This window comes from Rana temporaria, chromosome 12 (genome assembly GCF_905171775.1).
Source record: "Rana temporaria chromosome 12, aRanTem1.1, whole genome shotgun sequence".
NCBI classification, from domain to species: domain Eukaryota; kingdom Metazoa; phylum Chordata; class Amphibia; order Anura; family Ranidae; genus Rana; species Rana temporaria.
Genome location: NC_053500.1, coordinates 37,542,635 through 37,552,473, shown reverse-complemented (window position 1 = coordinate 37,552,473; position 9,839 = coordinate 37,542,635).

The window sequence follows — 9,839 nt, the reverse complement described above, 5'->3', positions numbered from 1 at the left end:
CGTTGCATGACGGGATTAGAATGCTCAAAAGGGAGAAAAAGTACAGTTTAAGTACATAAGGAACTGTCTACGGAAAGCGTAGAAAAGGTTGAACATTTTTCCATCACATGCAGATTGCTAATTTTGCGCCAAAGTTGAAAAAACTGTAGATTGCGAAGAGTGCGTCAGCTCTCATACCTGTGTTTTTTATGAAATTACGTTTTATTTTGCTTGTAATTTTCTATATTTTATCCCAAATATTATATATATATATATATATATATATATATATATATATATATATATATTTTTTTTTTAAAAAAAACAGAGGCCTTAGAGAATTGGTGGGTTTTGTAATTTTTTTTTTATCTCACGGTATTTGCGCAGTGGTTTTTCAAACTAAATTTTTCAGGGAAAAAAATGAAATTTTAAATGCACAAAAAAAACAAAAAACACATGAGAACCCAATTTTTGGGGTAAAATATAAATATAAAATGTTACAAGTAAATAAATACCAAATATGTCACGCTTTAAAATTGCGCAGGCCTATGCGACAGTAGAAAACGGTTTAAACTTTCCATAGTCAAGGCTGTAAAAGCTTTTACAAGCTGCTCATGATCTGATGTTCACAGTGATACCTCACATGCGTGGGATGATCGCTGCTTGCACGTGTGCGGGACCAACGTACGCGTTCGCCTTTGTGTTCTAGGACGGGGGCTTTTTTATTATTTATTTTTTATTTTTACACTGTTGCTTTAATTTTTTATTTTTAATTAAGCTCCATGCACACAGGACGCTCCAAAAAAGTGGTTCTAGACGTCAGATTGCTGGCAGGAAGTATATCAGCGTTTTTGATTGGCGTCAATGCGTGTTTAGCCACATTTCTCTGCCTCTATTCAAAATCAATGGTTTCCTACGGGAGCCCATTGGTTTGAATAGAAGTTGCACCAGAAGTCGGATCATGATGGTCCGACTTGTGGTGCGACTTGTGTGCTGAAAATCGGTCTGGTAGGGATTTTAAGGGGAACCCCCCGCCAAAAAAAACGGCATGGAGTCCCCAAAAATCCACACCAAACCCTTATTCAAGCACGCAGCCCGGGAGATCAGGATATGGGGGGGGGGGATGAGCAAGCGTCCCCCCTCCTGGACCATACCAGGCCACATGCCCTCAACATAGGGGGGTGGTTGCTTTGGGGCAGGTGAAGCCCTGCACCCCCCACCCCAAAGCACCTTTTTCCCCCATGTTGAGGACAAAGGCCTCTTACCAACAACCCTGGTGAAGTACAACACGTACGACGGCACTATAAAGGGGAAGTTCCATTCGGATGACGCCACCCTTTGGGGCTGCTTTTGCTGATTTTGTGTTAGTAAAAGTTTGGTGAGAGACGATTCACGCTTTTCAGTCTTTGTGCTTTTCAGTCTGTTACAGCGTGATGAATGTGCCATCTCCATTACAAATGCTAGTTTTTCCAGAACGATCGCTCCCGTCTCATAACTTGCTTCTGTGCATGTGCGTTTTTTTCAAGTTGTTAAAGCCTACACACAACCATTTTTCATGACAACGTGAAAAACGACAGGAAAATTTAGAGCATGTTCTAAATTTTTAATGCCCATTTTTCACGGTCGTTTTTAATGACTATTTAAAAAAAAATCATTTTCCTGACTTGCTCTATGGCAGCTTACCTGTGGGTTGGCCCCGCCTCCATAAGTACCCAATAGGACCCCTCCCTATAAATTTCAGCTGTGGGCTCTCAGCCGTGTTTTCTTTTCATTTTTCTTCATGGAAAGAACAAAGGAAAACGGGCCTCAATCAGATCCATTGCAGCTTGGATAGTTCAGACCATCCAGAGGGCATACAAAGCCAAGGGCTTGGCTCCTCCAGAGGCAGTGTCTGCGCACTCAACCTGGAGCATTTCGACTTATTCGGCAGCCTCACGTCATGTAGCACCTGAAGTTATACGCAGAGCGGCTTCGTGGTCATCTATCAATACGTTTTGTTTCCCACTATTCTGTTGAACCGGCTGCTTTATCCTCACTGAATTTTAATTTACAAGACAGTGTTAAATGAATTTATTTTCTTGCCTCAGCATTTTGCCCGCCCGGGTGTGTTTGGCGAGTTATTTTCCACACGTATGCTGCCATGGAGCAAGTCAGCAAAAAGGAAAATTTATTATCAAATACTTACCGTAATTTTCCTTTCCTGATAGGCTCCATGGCAGCAGGATTCCCTCCCAATGCTTGGAGTAGGCTAGTTACGGAACACGGCTGAGTTCCTATTGGGTAGTTATGGAGGCGGGGCCAACCCACACGTATGCTGCCATGGAGCCTATCAGGAAAGGAAAATTACGGTAAGTATTTGATAATAAATTTTCCTTTTTTCACATCATGAAAAATGGTCCTGTGTACGCGGCATCAGGCTCTAATCATGTGCTTAAAAAAAGTTGAAATCCATGCCTGCGGCATCCTGCATGGAGATTAGGGGCTGGTGCATGGATTAGGGGGGTGGCACCCCTGTGCCCCTCATGAGCAGCTGCCACTGCCACTGTATGTACAGTAAAACCTTGGTTTGATAGTAACTTGGTTAGAGAAAGTTTTTCAAGACAAGCAAATCTGTTTAATAAGTTTTGACTTGATATACAAGCGATGTCTTGACATACAAGTAGCGTCACATCACAACTAAGTATAAAAGAGAAGAGAGGCGCCTCTAGCAATATGGTTACATTTAATAAAGGTACAACATATTGCTACACTTAGGCCCCGTACACACGACCGAACATGTCTGCTGAAACTGGTCTGCGGACCAGTTTCAGCAGACATGTTCGGTCGTGTGTACGGCCGACCGGACAGGTTTCCAGCGGACATTTGTCCAGCTGACCGTTTTCCAGCAGACAAAAATTTCTTAGCATGCTAAGAAACATGTCCGCTGGAAGCCTGTCCGTCGGACATGTTCGGTCGTCTGTACAGACTCACCGTACATGTCCGCTCGGCCGTCATCCCTCGCATGCGTCGAAGTGATTCGACGCATGCGTGGAAGCATTGACCTTCCAGGGCCGCGCACGTCGCCGCGTAATCATCGCGGCGACGGTGCGGCCACGTCACCGCGTATCGTGTACGCGCGGATTTCTGTCTGATGGTGTGTACAACCATCAGACAGAAATCTCCGGACGGACATGTCCGCTGAAAACGGTCCATCGGACCGATTTCAGCGGACAGTCCGTCCGTGTGTACGAGGCCTTAGAAGTGCCTCTCTTCTCTTTTAGGCCCCTTTCAGATGGACGTCAGTTTTGCCGCAATTAAAAGCATGTACATTTTTTGTGAAATTCAAGGCTCTGGGCACTGCGATTAGCTGCATTTGTACATTGTGATTACGCGCGGTTACATGCGGCTGCGTTTAGCTGCGGTAGTCATTTCCATAGCAACCCTTTTTATTTTTTTTATTATGATGTGCTTCCTGTTCTTTTTTTTTTTCTCACGCTGCTATCCACAGTTGACACAAAAGACTGCGATTACCTGCGGTTAAGTGCATAAAGCTGCGCTAAATCGCACCTGGACGCATTCAATTCTATTTTTTCTATTCGCACCAAACCGCAATCGCAGCTAAACGTTGTGTGTGAATGGGGCCATAGGAAAGCATTGTGTGCTTTTAGCTGCGGTAGAAAACTAGAAAATCCGCAGCCAAAAGCACCATTCTATCCGTCCGTGTGAAAGGCCCTATACTCTGGCGCCCCTGCTGGATTTTGCTTCTAATCCCCTTGAGGAGACTTCCATTTGTGGATGGACATTTTATAGTTACACAACCAATCACATTGCTATAATCTTTTTATATGGACTATAAACTGAAGGACTTATGAATAAATGGTTGTGGAACGAATCATTTGAGTTTCCATTATTTCTTATGGGGAAATTCGCTTTGATATACAAGTGCTGGAACAAATTATGCTCACAATCCAAGGTTTTACTGTATTTTGATTGATTTTTTTTTTTTTTTTTTTATAACATTGCACAATGCATATTACTGACAACCGTAATCATGGATTTTGTACTTCAGTCATTTCTAATTCGATGACCTGTGTTTCCCACAACAATTATTGGTTTTCTTTATACGGTAATAGAACCTGTCCTCTCTGCACTTTGGATCACTGTCCTTGGGCTGGTCTATTAACTATTTCATATGATGTTCTCCAAGCAGATGCAGCATAACATTTTGTATTTTTTATGTTATTTGTAAAAATGTATTTATTAATGCAATGAGTTATATGTTAAACCAAGGCAACCCATCATATCGCACTTTGAAAACGTCAGACCAGTAAAAGATTAATTCTGATTGGATGCTATACTAAAAGGTACTGAACTTTACATTTTGCTTTCTGTCGTTTTTTTTTTTTATGTAGAAAGCTTATATTCTTACACCTGTAATTTACTGTAGAAAACAAAAATGAGACAACTAAAATAAATTCTGTCATAAATCTATGGTTTGTTTTTCTTTTGGATGTGCCGTTTGGAAGAAAAATTTCTGGGTTCGGATTGTGTAGTATACCTGTGGAGGGGGATTTAGTAAAACAATAAGGACACTTTCCTGGCAGTATGGCCCCTGTACACAGCCTGCCCCTAATTCATGAAAGCTTTGAGTTTGTTTTGGTACCATTATGGATATGTGTACCTGATCCAGGTAACTCTTACTACCAGTGGCAGTTCGTCCATAGAGGGCGCTGGAGCGCCGCCCCCTCTGGCTCTCACCGCCACTGAGTCTAATAACATGCATTGCACGAATCTATGTTATTGTCCCGCTGCCTCCCACTCTTTAGCTGGCCGGATGTTGAGCACCAGCCAGCTGAATAACGGCAGCTGGTTGGCTGTACGGACGTGCCTATCAGAGCCAGCGGCTTTCCGAGTACAGCCCTCGGGTCCCCGGAAGCTTATCCTCGGAACGCAAGGTATGTGCGCTCCTTGGATAAGACTGACAGGCGTCTCAGCCAATCAGGTTGGCCGGTTCTGGCTACCGGTAAACTGATTGGCTGAAGCGTCATCGAGGGCGGGAGAAGACATTTAGGCGAGGGTCGAGGACGTGGATGGCTGACTCCAGTAAAGGTAAGTGCCAGGCGGGGGGGGGGGGGGAAGGGGCACAGCGGCAATGAAGGGCACAGTGACATCAATGGGGACAATAGGCACAGTGGGGACAATGGGCACAGCGGCATGAATGGGCACAGTGGCGACAATTAAAGGGCACAGTGACATCAATGGGCACAGTGACGACAATTAAAGGGCACAGTGGTGACAATTGGCACAGTGGCGACAATTGATGGCACAGTGGCTGTGTTTGATGGCATGGCACAGTGGCTGCGTTTTATGGCATGGCACAGTGGCTGCGTTTAATGGCATGGCACAGTGGTGACAATTGATGGCACAGTGGCTGCGTTTGATGTCATGGCATAGTGACTGCATTTGATGGCATGGAACAGTGGTGACAATTCATGGCACAGTGGCTGCGTTTGATGGCATGGCATAGTGACTGCATTTGATGGCATGGAACAGTGGTGACAATTCATGGCACAGTGGCTGCGTTTGATGGCATAGTGACTGCATTTGAAGGCTTGGCACAGTGGTGCGAATTGATGGCACAGTCGCTGCGTTTGATGGCATGGAACAGTGGTGACATTTGATGGGCACAGCGAAGCTGCAATTTTTTTTTCCGTTTGCACCCCCCCCCAAAAATTTTGAGCACCAGCCGCCACTGCTTACTACTCTCTTAGGCCCCATTAACACTTCACGTAGCGGGAATCCGCATTTCTGTCCGCTTTATTTGATTTTTTTGTGCATTTATGCCACAGTGGGGATTAAGACCAACTCTCAGGCCCCGTACACACGACCGAACATGTCTGCTGAAACTGGTCCGCGGACCAGTTTCAGCAGACATGTTCGGTCGTGTGTAGGCCCGAGCGGACAGGATTCCAGCATACATTTGCATACACTTGGCATTATGGCCTTCATTATGGCCTTCCTGGCCGGGGCGTGCGTGCCACGCGGTGTTCCTGGTTCCGGGACCATGTTGGTCCGGAACATTTGAGCAGCTGCAGGGACCCAGTGACGGACTGGGTTCCCACTTTTGAAGATCCCAAGCGGTATAGCTGTTCGTTGGGGAGTCCATCTGAGGAGAGCCAATGAGAGGCTGGCGATCCAATAGGGTCTCGACAAACCACCGGGGATCGAGGTAGCCAGACACTGAAGGATTGATCACCTGTCAGTCGGCACCTGGGCGACATTAAGAAGGAGATCCAGGCGTAATTTTTCTGAGGAGGATTGCCTCCGTATTTGCAATCAGAGGGGGCCTGTGGCAGAGGTGTCTCCCTGAAGTCCATTCCAAGAAGGGTCTGTGGCAGAGACTTTTCCTCAAAGGTTTGAGCGATACTCTGGCTGCCAGGTCAGTGAGAGAGGCCTGTCCGGGTACGCTATTCCCACTCAAGCAGGAGTGGCGCAGAGAAACTTGGGAGTAGGACTGTTTTCCTATTGCTACGCCTGAATTTGCTATTCTCCTTTTTCCTTCAACTTTACTTTCCTCACCACAAGTTTTATTGTTTTTACCCGGCTGGGTAATAAAGAGCACAGAAAAGACACTTGTTGCGGACATTCCTTTACTACTGCTATATGCACCATTCACCCCTAGGAATTCGGAAGAGCCACGAGGTAAATGTGCCGCCCAAAACAAACCAGCAGCTCCTACGGGGGTAGTGCTACAGGTAGCTAGTAAACATGTCATCCCTGAAGCTGATATGTTGAAAAAATGAGCAAGCATAAGGATTTGAGAGACTTTGACAAGTGACAATTGGTGTTATGAAAGAAGAGACTTCACAGAGGGGGTGTGATGTGAATAACCTCAGTCATAGAACAAAAACGAGATTCAGACCTTTGCAGGAAGAAAATGTTATAAACCTCTGTGAATTTTAATTCAGTACCCTTGCACTTTGGGAAGATGGCAAGCTGGTAGAGGCAGTGTGAAGCTTTGTCTAGTGAAGTCCATGCCTCAATGGATCAGGGCTGTTTTGGCAGCAAAAGGGGACCTACTCAATATCAGGTAGGTGGTCATATTTTATATCTGATTGGTGCATTTGGGTAATGATGTCAGCCAAAATCCCCACCCCTTTTCACTTTTGGCTGAGAAATTGTCCAATTGTCAGCTAAATGAGGAACATCTTTTGTTACATTGATCACACAGACCTAGTATGCTCTCATGCCCAGTGTGGTCAGTACCAAATAGGAAAGCAGGAGAACTGGCATTATCACCAGGAATTTTACACAAAGGCAGCAATGCAAAGAGAACCAGATACCAGTGGAGGTGCGTCCACAGAGGGCGCAGGAGTGCCGCCCCCTCACGCTTCTGCACCGCCACTGAAAAACGATACATAGATTTGTGCATTGCATTAATCTATGTATTGTCGCCGCTGCCCACTATTCAGATGGCCGACCCCCTGGTGAGCGCCGGCCATCTGAATAACGGCAGCTGGTTGGCTTTGGAAGTGTCTATCAGAGCCAACACTGACAGGCGTCTCAGACAATCAGGTTCACCAGTTCTGGTTATCGGTAACCTGATTGGCTGAAGCAACATCGAGGGCGGGACTACTTTGAGGGATCGTGGAGGAAGAACCGAGGATTGCTGACCGAGAAAGGCAAGTGCCAGGCGGGGGGGGCAATCTGGCGGCACTGTGCGACAATGGCATGGCACAGTGGCGACAATTGATGGGCACAGTGGCGAAAATGGCATGGCACAATGGCTGCGTTTGGAATGGCACAGTGGCGACAATGGCATGGCACAGTGGCAACAATTGATGGGCACAGTGGTGACAATGGCATGGCACAGTGGCTGCGTTTGGCATGGCACAGTGGCGACAATTGATGGCACAGTAGCTGCGTTTGGCATGGTACAGTGGGGACAATTGATGGACACAGTGGGGACACCAGCCGCCACTGCCAGATACTTATTAACACACTTGTAAGAGGGGCTCTGTGATTAGCTGGACGTTGGCATCAGAGCACAAGTCCATTCCCCAACCATGTCCTTTCTAAAACACTAACTCTTCTGCTGAGGATATAACCTTCACCAAATATTACCCCATTCCATGCCAGAGGCCTCCAAAAGACATTCCTGGCCGTTGACCCTTATACCCCCCAAAAGGAAGGAATGTCTACACATAAGGTTGCTGCTCTTTACTGGAGGTACTAGGAAAATGTCACAAACAGTCTTATCATATTGACATACATTCCAGAGACACTTGACAGTATCACATTTAGTGGACTGTCCACAATAGTCACATGTGAAAGCATATGCAGCAATCTAATGAGCCATCTCCCTCTAACAGTTTATTCTTCCGCCCCGGGTCATTAGTACAGGATGGTGCGCTCTGTAGACACCTCCTGCATGGGTACACTTCTCCCAGGACCCTCCAGGGAAATAGCCTTACTCAGGGAACTCTTGGCTTGGCCTAAAAGGCCTTTTGTAATCCTAGCCCTCACCTCTATAAGGGTCAGAATGTCTACAGCTGGCACTCCTGGGTGCAAGTCTACTCTTCCCCGACCTCCTCCCCTGTACAGGACCTCCAGATGCTGGTTACATCTATACTTGTGTTGGGTGCTTGGCTCCCATGCCCCAAGTGTACTCGGGCTCCTCCCAACCCAGCTTATAACTGGGCACTAAAGCCTAGTACATACCACTAGTTTTTATTTTTTTTAAACCCAGGTCTGGTCAGAGCCACTGTACTAACAATCAGATGTTAGTACATCAATTTAATCTGCTGTTCTATTGTGTTCTGACCAGAACACTCCAGTCAGTGCACCCAGCCATTGGCTGAGATCGCCAATCAGCAGCCAGCCGCCTTCTGTCCGACCGTCTGCCATACACAGGAGCCAAATATAGATCGTTTTTTATTGAACTGGTTGATGTCTCCCAACATTCAGCACGTGTACTTGGCTTTAACTCACCCATGACATCACTGCAGGAGTGCGCTAACTTAATGGGTCCAGGGCCGCCATCAGGGGGGTACAGGCAGGGAGAAGCCACAAGCTGTCATGGCCGGGTGCCCACAGTTCCAATGGAGGTGCCGCAGAGAGGAGGGGGAGAGGTGAGTGGCTGTTAATTAAAAGTCTGAAGCTATACTTTTTGTAGCTGCTGATTTTTAATAATGTAAAAATAGCCCGGAAGTCCCCTTTAAATTATGCTTTAATTTGTAAAAACTTGATGTGGGGAGGTGCAGCGTGTTGGGGAGACAGTAAACACATAACTGCAAAGAACAGAACTTGTATTAATGCAGAATCCAGTAATTCAGAAGAAACCCAACCGGGAACACTCATGGCAATACCAGCAATGTGTAGCAATGTGTAGCAAGGTGTAGCAGAGCAGGTCTCAGATGTGCCGATAGCATCTGTCTTGACGGTTAGAATGTGGCCTGGTCAGTCCAGGCCAAAATGGGGAGGCCTCCAGAAGGATGGAAAGTCCCTATACTTTCCCTACTCAACTGGAACCCCTCCCTGACGCTAATCACTGTCTCTGTCAGACAGGTGACATATCTCTACACTACACACATGTGAAAAGCGCAACAAGCCTGGGAGCCAGGGCCTTAACTAGGCTCTGCCTGACCCAAGATGGCTGCTAAAGTTCCATGGGGCAGTAGTATCCAATTGGATAGCTCACCCAGTGACCCTGGAAATCATAGAGAAACTGTGTCTCTCTTGACTTCCTCTTCTCCTGCAATGCCACTGCAGATGGGTGCTGCACACGCACATAAAATGTACATAGAAAACAGTAAACAGTAACAATAACATACAGCACGACTTCGGGAAAATGTATCACTTGCAGTGGGGCTGCACCCTCA